Source organism: Oncorhynchus mykiss, chromosome 15 (assembly GCF_057628025.1).
Source record: "Oncorhynchus mykiss isolate SJ-2025 chromosome 15, ASM5762802v1, whole genome shotgun sequence".
Taxonomy (NCBI): domain Eukaryota; kingdom Metazoa; phylum Chordata; class Actinopteri; order Salmoniformes; family Salmonidae; genus Oncorhynchus; species Oncorhynchus mykiss.
In genome coordinates this window covers 83,763,126-83,772,366 of record NC_143036.1, presented here as the reverse complement: position 1 = coordinate 83,772,366, position 9,241 = coordinate 83,763,126, and the positions used below count along the sequence as shown (strand labels likewise).

Below are 9,241 nucleotides of genomic sequence, written 5' to 3'. Positions count from 1 at the left end.
ACTGTCTACTGGAACTAGAATGTTGTTTTCTTCTGGTTTTCAGGTTGGTGGAAGATGAGCAGTCCTTCTGCTGTATGACAGCTTCCTAAAACACCCCGCGGTTTTCCATCCCACGACCCCTGGAGACCTCCCACGACCCCTGGAGACCTCCCACGACCCCTGGAGACATCCCACGACCCCTGGAGACCTCCCACGACCCCTGGAGACATCCCACGACCCCTGGAGACCTCCCACGACCCCTGGAGACCTCCCACGACCCCTGGAGACCTCCTCAACAAGGAGAAAAACACCATCGCTGTCTTTTACCTCTGAGACGAGGAACGGATGAAATACACAATGGATTAGATGAGGAAACCCCTGACTCACTGGAGGACAGGGCTCTGACATGCCTTTCCATTAGGGACAACATCACTGACAGGATATAGAATACACCTGGACAACATCACTGACAGGATATAGAATACACCATGGATTAGATGAGGAAACCCCTGACTCACTGGAGGACAGGGCTCTGACATGCCTTTCCATTAGGGACAACATCACCTGACAGGATATAGAATACACCTGGACAACATCACCTGACAGGATACAGAATACACCTGGACAACATCACCTGACAGGATATAGAATACACCTGGACAACATCACTGACAGGATATAGAATACACCTGGACAACATCACTGACAGGATACAGAATACACCTGGACAACATCACTGACAGGATATAGAATACACCTGGACAACATCACTGACAGGATATAGAATACACCTGGACAACATCACTGACAGGATATAGAATACACCTGGACAACATCACTGACAGGATATAGAATACACCTGGACAACATCACTGACAGGATATAGAATACACCTGGACAACATCACTGACAGGATACAGAATACACCTGGACAACATCACCTGACAGGATATAGAATACACCTGGACAACATCACTGACAGGATATAGAATACACCTGGACAACATCACTGACAAGATATAGAATACACCTGGACAACATCACTGACAGGATATAGAATACACCTGGACAACATCACTGACAGGATACAGAATACACCTGGACAACATCACCTGACAGGATATAGAATACACCTGGACAACATCACTGACAGGATATAGAATACACCTGGACAACATCACTGACAGGATATAGAATACACCTGGACAACATCACTGACAGGATATAGAATACACCTGGACAACATCACTGACAGGATACAGAATACACCTGGACAACATCACCTGACAGGATATAGAATACACCTGGACAACATCACTGACAGGATATAGAATACACCTGGACAACATCACTGACAAGATATAGAATACACCTGGACAACATCACTGACAGGATATAGAATACACCTGGACAACATCACTGACAGGATACAGAATACACCTGGACAACATCACCTGACAGGATATAGAATACACCTGGACAACATCACTGACAGGATATAGAATACACCTGGACAACATCACTGACAGGATATAGAATACACCTGGACAACATCACTGACAGGATACAGAATACACCTGGACAACATCACTGACAGGATACAGAATACACCTGGACAACATCACTGACAGGATACAGAATACACCTGGACAACATCACTGACAGGATATAGAATACACCTGGACAACATCACTGACAGGATATAGAATACACCTGGACAACATCACTGACAGGATATAGAATACACCTGGACAACATCACTGACAGGATATAGAATACACCTGGACAACATCACCTGACAGGATATAGAATACACCTGGACAACATCACTGACAGGATATAGAATACACCTGGACAACATCACTGACAGGATATAGAATACACCTGGACAACATCACTGACAGGATATAGAATACACCTGGACAACATCACTGACAGGATATAGAATACACCTGGACAACATCACTGACAGGATATAGAATACACCTGGACAACATCACTGACAGGATGTAGAATACACCTGGACAACATCACTGACAGGATATAGAATACACCTGGACAACATCACTGACAGGATATAGAATACACCTGGACAACATCACTGACAGGATACAGAATACACCTGGACAACATCACTGACAGGATATAGAATACACCTGGACAACATCACTGACAGGATATAGAATACACCTGGACAACATCACTGACAGGATACAGAATACACCTGGACAACATCACTGACAGGATGTAGAATACACCTGGACAACATCACTGACAGGATATAGAATACACCTGGACAACATCACTGACAGGATATAGAATACACCTGGACAACATCACCTGACAGGATATAGAATACACCTGGACAACATCACTGACAAGATATAGAATACACCTGGACAACATCACTGACAAGATATAGAATACACCTGGACAACATCACTGACAGGATATAGAATACACCTGGACAACATCACTGACAGGATATAGAATACACCTGGACAACATCACCTGACAGGATATAGAATACACCTGGACAACATCACTGACAGGATATAGAATACACCTGGACAACATCACTGACAGGATATAGAATACACCTGGACAACAACACTGACAGGATATAGAATACACCTGGACAACATCACTGACAGGATATAGAATACACCTGGACAACATCACTGACAGGATATAGAATACACCTGGACAACATCACTGACAGGATATAGAATACACCACATGGACAATGTGTCTGACACAGATTTAACTGTGTGGACAACATTACTGACAGAGATTCAAACCAGGTGGACATCAATCTGTCTGATATAGACAGGAGACAGCAGCACTGATCTGATGACCTGCAGAGAGGAGAGGAGACAAACAGACAGAGATTTAAACCAGGTGGACAACAATCTGTCTGATATGGACAGGAGACAGCCTCACTGCTCTGATGACCTACAGAGAGGAGAGGAGACAAACAGACAGAGATTTAAACCAGGTGGACAACAATCTGTCTGATATGGACAGGAGACAGCCTCACTGCTCTGATGACCTGCAGAGAGGAGAGGAGACAAACAGACAGAGATTTAAACCAGGTGGACAACAATCTGTCTGATATGGACAGGAGACAGCCTCACTGCTCTGATGACCTGCAGAGAGGAGAGGAGACAAACAGACAGAGATTTAAACCAGGTGGACAACAATCTGTCTGATATGGACAGGAGACAGCCTCACTGCTCTGATGACCTACAGAGAGGAGAGGAGACAAACAGACAAGATATTTAAACCAGGTGGACAACAATCTGTCTGATATGGACAGGAGACAGCCTCACTGTTCTGATGACCTGCAGAGAGGACAGGAGACAAACAGACAGAGGTACAGGAGACGTTACTTGAATCACCTTCCACAACACATGAATAATGACATTTGTAAACCCACTGATCGTGGTACCCTTTGTTTGATGTGTGTCAACATGTATATGTTGACTGTATAGATATGACATCAATAAGACGATGTTCTGTATGTAGACATCGAATCATATCATGTTCTGTGTAGATATGACATCAATAAGACAATGTTCTGTATGTAGACATCGAATCATATCATGTTCTGTACTAAAACATATTATTGAAAACATGTACAGCTGGTAAACCAGAAATAAAGACAGACCGTAGTTTTAATTCTGTGTCAACAAACTGTTCTAAAAAATACCTATCTGTTCTTCTCGGCTCTGTTGAGACTCGTGGAGTTATTGCGTTTGTTATCATGTTCTGTACTAAAACATATTATTGAAAACATGTACAGCTGGTAAGCCAGAAATAAAGACAGACCGTAGTTTTAATTCTGTGTCAACAAACTGTTCTAAAAAATACCTATCTGTTCTTCTCGGCTCTGTTGAGACTCGTGGAGTTATTGCATTGTTAAATCTCTATTTTTTTAAGGTACGATATATATATATATGTTTTATATGAAAAGGGATTGGTTTAAAACTGGACATTTTATTTGATAGATTTATAACATTCAATTATGTTTTAAAAAAAAAAAAATGTTGATGTTGATAAAATGTTTTGCCTTGATGAGAACATGGCAGGCAGGTAGAGGGTGATGAAAACAAAATGGCTTCCTTTCAAAACAATCATGTTCCGTGTTCACGTGCTAATCGGAACTTGGAACTTTCCGACATGCTGACCGGTTGTGGTTATTAAACACGTTCAACCAGTTAGAAAGTCTGAATTTCCTAGTTTTCCGACTAGCAAGTGAACACGACATTAAACATCCCATTTTCCGGCGCAGGGATATGACGTCATCAGTATGAATCTGCTGCAGTTGTTTTGACGAATGTTCAAATGTTTATTTTTTATTTTTTTAATCATTTAAATGATTGATTGATTGATTGTTTTTGATCAGAATGCTGTATCACTGTTAATTGATCACTGTTAATTGATCACTGTTAATTGATTGAAGGCATCTACCTCAGTGTCCGCGTCACGTTTAGTTTTAAACAGCAGCTGTAACCTCTGGGTCGTGTTCCAAGGGAAGGAAACAGGGAGGTGACAACCTTGAGTTGTCCAATAAGAAACACTCATTTTCATTTTTTTTCCCCCCATGGCAAAACGGTTTGGTACGCGAGCTTGAATGACTGGTTTTCAGACCATGTCTCTATGTTAACTATGGCTACTACGTCACCCAGTGTCACCCCGTGTAACTATGGTTACTACGTCACCCAGTGTTAACTATGTCACCCCTTGTAACTATGGTTACTACGTCACCCAGTGTTAACTACGTCACCCAGTGTTACCACCAACCCAGTCAGATGTACTGGTATAGATATCACCACCCAGTCAGATGTACTGTTATAGATATCACCACCCAGTCAGATGGTATAGATATCACCATCAACCCAGTCAGATGTACTGGTATAGATATCACCATCAACCCAGTCAGATGTACTGGTATAGATATCACCACCCAGTCAGATGGTATAGATATCACCACCCAGTCAGATGGTATCGATATCACCACCCAGTCAGATGTACTGGTATAGATATCACCACCCAGTCAGATGGCATAGATATCACCACCCAGTCAGATGTACTGGTATAGATATCACCACCAACCCAGTCAGATGTACTGGTATAGATATCACCACCCAGTCAGATGGTATAGATATCACCATCAATCCAGTCAGATGTACTGGTATAGATATCACCACTGATATACTACTGCCCCCACTACCCCTACTGCCCCTACTGCCCCCTACTACCCCCTACTGCCCCTACTGCCCCCTACTACCCCCTACTGCCCCTACTGCACCTACTGCCCAGTCAGATGTACTGGTATAGATATCACCACCCAGTCAGATGGTATAGATATCACCGCCCAGTCAGATGGTATAGATATCACCACCCAGTCAGATGTACTGGTATAGATATCACCATCAACCCAGTCAGATGTACTGGTATAGATATCACCACTCAGTCAGATGTACTGGTATAGATATCACCACCCAGTCAGATGGTATAGATATCACCATCAATCCAGTCAGATGTACTGGTATAGATATCACCACCCAGTCAGATGGTATAGATATCACCACCCAGTCAGATGGTATAGATATCACCACCCAGTCAGATGGTATAGATATCACCACCCAGTCAGATGTACTGGTATAGATATCACCACCCAGTCAGATGCACTGGTATAGATATCACCACCCAGTCAGATGGTATAGATATCACCATCAACCCAGTCAGATGTACTGGTATAGATATCACCACCCAGTCAGATGGTATAGATATCACCACCCAGTCAGATGGTATAGATATCACCATCAACCCAGTCAGATGTACTGGTATAGATATCACCACCCAGTCAGATGGTATAGATACCACCACCCAGTCAGATGGTATAGATATCACCATCAACCCAGTCAGATGTACTGGTATAGATATCACCATCAACCCAGTCAGATGTACTGGTATAGATATCACAACCCAGTCAGATGGTATAGATATCACCACCCAGTCAGATGGTATAGATATCACCACCCAGTCAGATGGTATAGATATCACCACCCAGTCAGATGGTATAGATATCACCACCCAGTCAGATGGTATAGATATCACAACCCAGTCAGATGGTATAGATATCACCACCCAGTCAGATGGTATAGATATCACCACCCAGTCAGATGTACTGGTATAGATATCACCATCAACCCAGTCAGATGTACTGGTATAGATATCACAACCCAGTTAGATGGTATAGATATCACCACCCAGTCAGATGGTATAGATATCACCACCCAGTCAGATGGTATAGATATCACCACCCAGTCAGATGGTATAGATATCACCACCCAGTCAGATGGTATAGATATCACAACCCAGTCAGATGGTATAGATATCACCACCCAGTCAGATGGTATAGATATCACCACCCAGTCAGATGTACTGGTATAGATATCACCACCAACCCAGTCAGATGTACTGGTATAGATATCACCACCCAGTCAGATGGTATAGATATCACCACCAACCCAGTCAGATGTACTGGTATAGATATCACAACCCAGTCAGATGGTATAGATATCACCACCCAGTCAGATGGTATAAATATCACCACCCAGTCAGATGTACTGGTATAGATATCACCACCCAGTCAGATGTACTGGTATAAATATCACAACCCAGGGGCAGTAGGGGGCATTAGGGGCAGTAGGGGGCAGTATGGGGCTTTAGGGGCAGTATGGGGCAGTAGGGGCAGTATAGGGCAGTATGGGGCAGTAGGGGCAGTATGGGGCAGTAGGGGGCAGTATGGGGCAGTAGGTGGCAGTATGGGGCAGTATGGGGGCAGTAGGGGGCAGTAGGGGGCAGTATGGGGCAGTAAGGGGCAGTATGGGGCAGTAGGTGGCAGTATGGGGCAGTCTGGGGGCAGTAGGGGGCAGTAGGGGCAGTATGGGGCAGTAGGGGGCAGTATGGTGCATTAGGTGGCAGTATGGGGCAGTATGGGGGCAGTAGGGGGCAGTAGGGGCAGTATGGGGCAGTAGGGGGCAGTATGGGGCAGTAGGGGGCAGTATGGGGCAGTATGGGGGCAGTAGGGGGCAGTATGGGGCAGTAGGGATCAGTAGGGGCAGTAGGGGGCAGTATGGGGCAGTATGGGGGCAGTAGGGGGCAGTAGGGGGCAGTATGGGGCAGTAGGGGGCAGTGCAGGTCACAAATGTCGGGAAAGAACGGGTCGGGGTCATAACATAGTGGAAACACAAATATTCACTTCACTGTGCTGAGTCTCTTCACGCCATCCCACACCTACTGACCCCATCTCCCTCCCCTGGTATCCCACTGACCCAACTCCCACCCCAGCATTGAGCCATCTCACACCTACTGACCCATGTCCCTCCCCAGCATTGAGCCATCTCTCACCCATCTCCCTCCCCAGCATTGAGCCATCTCACACCTACTGACCCATCTCCCTCCCCAGCATTGAGCCATCTCTCACCTACTGACCCATCTCCCTCCCCAGCATTGAGCCTCAGAGGGCTGGAACAGGCTCGCTAGCCAGGACAGAGCTCATTACCAGCTAACTGCACAGCAGGCTGACCACAGATATGTCTCTCAGTGTGACCATGCCAAACTCTCCATCACAACAGCCGCTAGGCTAGTTAGGAGAAACAAGTTATTTTGATACAGGAGGGAATCAACAGGTTTGGATCGTTGATTCTGACTGGAGATTAGATGCTTTTCTTATGATTTTTAAGTTCATATGATTGTTGCCATTGTTGAGACATTTCCTCTTTCATTTGTGATCTATTTTTGATGAATAAATATTTTATTATTATTGATTGTTTATATTTTCATGACGCGGCTGCATGCGTGTATGCGTGTGTGTGTGTTTATGCTTGTTGAATGTATATCACAGAGGAACAGTGACATTACCCATGGTTCCTTGCTCCATCTTGACAATTCTCTCTCTCTCTCTCTCTCTCTGTCTCTCTCTCTCTCTCTCTGTCTCTCTCTCTCTCTCTCTCTCTCTCTCTGTCTCTGTCTCTGTCTCTCTCTCTCTCTCTCTCTGTCTCTCTCTCTCTCTCTCTCTCTCTCTCTCTCTCTGTCTCTCTCTCTCTATCTCTCTGTCTCTCTCTCTCTCTCTCTCTCTCTCTCTCTCTCTCTCAATTCAATTATTTTCAAGGGTCTTTATTGGCATTGGAAACATATGTTAACATTGCCAAAGCAAGTGGAGTAGATAATATACAAAAGTGAAATAAACAATAAAAATTAACAGTAAACATTACACTCACAGAAGTTCCAAAAGAATAAAGACATTACAAATGTCATATTATATGTCTATATACAGTGTTGTAACAATGTGCAAATGGTTCAAGTACAAAAGGGAAATAATAAATATGCATAAATATGGGTTGTATTTACAATGGTGTTTGTTCTTCACTGGTTGCCCTTTTCACGTGGCAACAGGTCACACATCTTGCTGCTGTGATGTCATACCGTATTTCACCCAGTAGATATGGGAGTTTATCAAAATTGGATTTGTTTTCTAATTCTTTGTGGATCTGTGTAATCTGTGGGAAATATGCATCTCTAATATGGTCATACATTGGGCAGGAGGTTAGGAAGTGCAGCTCAGTTTCCACCTCATTTTGTGGGCAGTGTGCACATAGCCTGTCTTCTCTTGAGAGCCATGTCTGCCTACGGCGGCCTTTCTCAATAGCAAGGCTATGCTCACTGAGTCTGTACATAGTCAAAGCTTTCCTTAAGTTTGGGTCAGTCACAGTGGTCAGGTATTCTGCCACTGTGTCCTCTCTGTTTAGGGTCAAATAGCATTCTAGTTTGCTCTGTTTTTTAGTTAATTATTACTCCCCAATACTCTCACCGTACTACAGCCCCCACATTACTCCCCAATACTCTCACCGTACTACAGCCCCCACATTACTCCCCAATACTCTCACCGTACTACAGCCCCCACATTACTCCCCAATACTCTCACCGTACTACAGCCCCCACATTACTCCCCAATACTCTCACCGTACTACAGCCCCCACATTACTCCCCAATACTCTCACCGTACTACAGCCCCCACATTACTCCCCAATACTCTCACCGTACTACAGCCCCCACATTACTCCCCAATACTCTCACCGTACCACAGCCCCCACATTACTCCCCAATACTCTCACCGTACTACAGCCCCCACATTACTCCCCAATACTCTCACCGTACTACAGCCCCCACATTACTCCCCAATACTCTC

The 9,241-nt window shown here is 44.5% G+C and overlaps 1 long non-coding RNA gene across 4 annotated transcripts; it reads right to left on the bottom strand.

The window, feature by feature from the left end:
- Window positions 1-565: 565 nt before the first annotated feature.
- On the bottom strand, window positions 566-3,450 carry LOC149978216 (uncharacterized). 4 transcript variants are annotated; one of them, XR_016486936.1, is made up of 8 exons: window positions 2,477-2,530; window positions 1,503-2,340; window positions 1,366-1,433; window positions 1,195-1,262; window positions 1,024-1,091; window positions 873-920; window positions 649-736; window positions 566-613 (listed from the first exon to the last, which is right to left on the bottom strand). It is a non-coding gene; the product is annotated as an uncharacterized LOC149978216 (long non-coding RNA). The 4 variants fall into 4 exon arrangements; XR_016486935.1 differs by having other exon boundaries at window positions 2,443-2,526; XR_016486938.1 differs by lacking the exon at window positions 2,477-2,530 and having other exon boundaries at window positions 1,366-1,454; window positions 1,523-1,590; window positions 2,034-2,098.
- Between the last annotated feature and the right edge of the window lie 5,791 nt (window positions 3,451-9,241).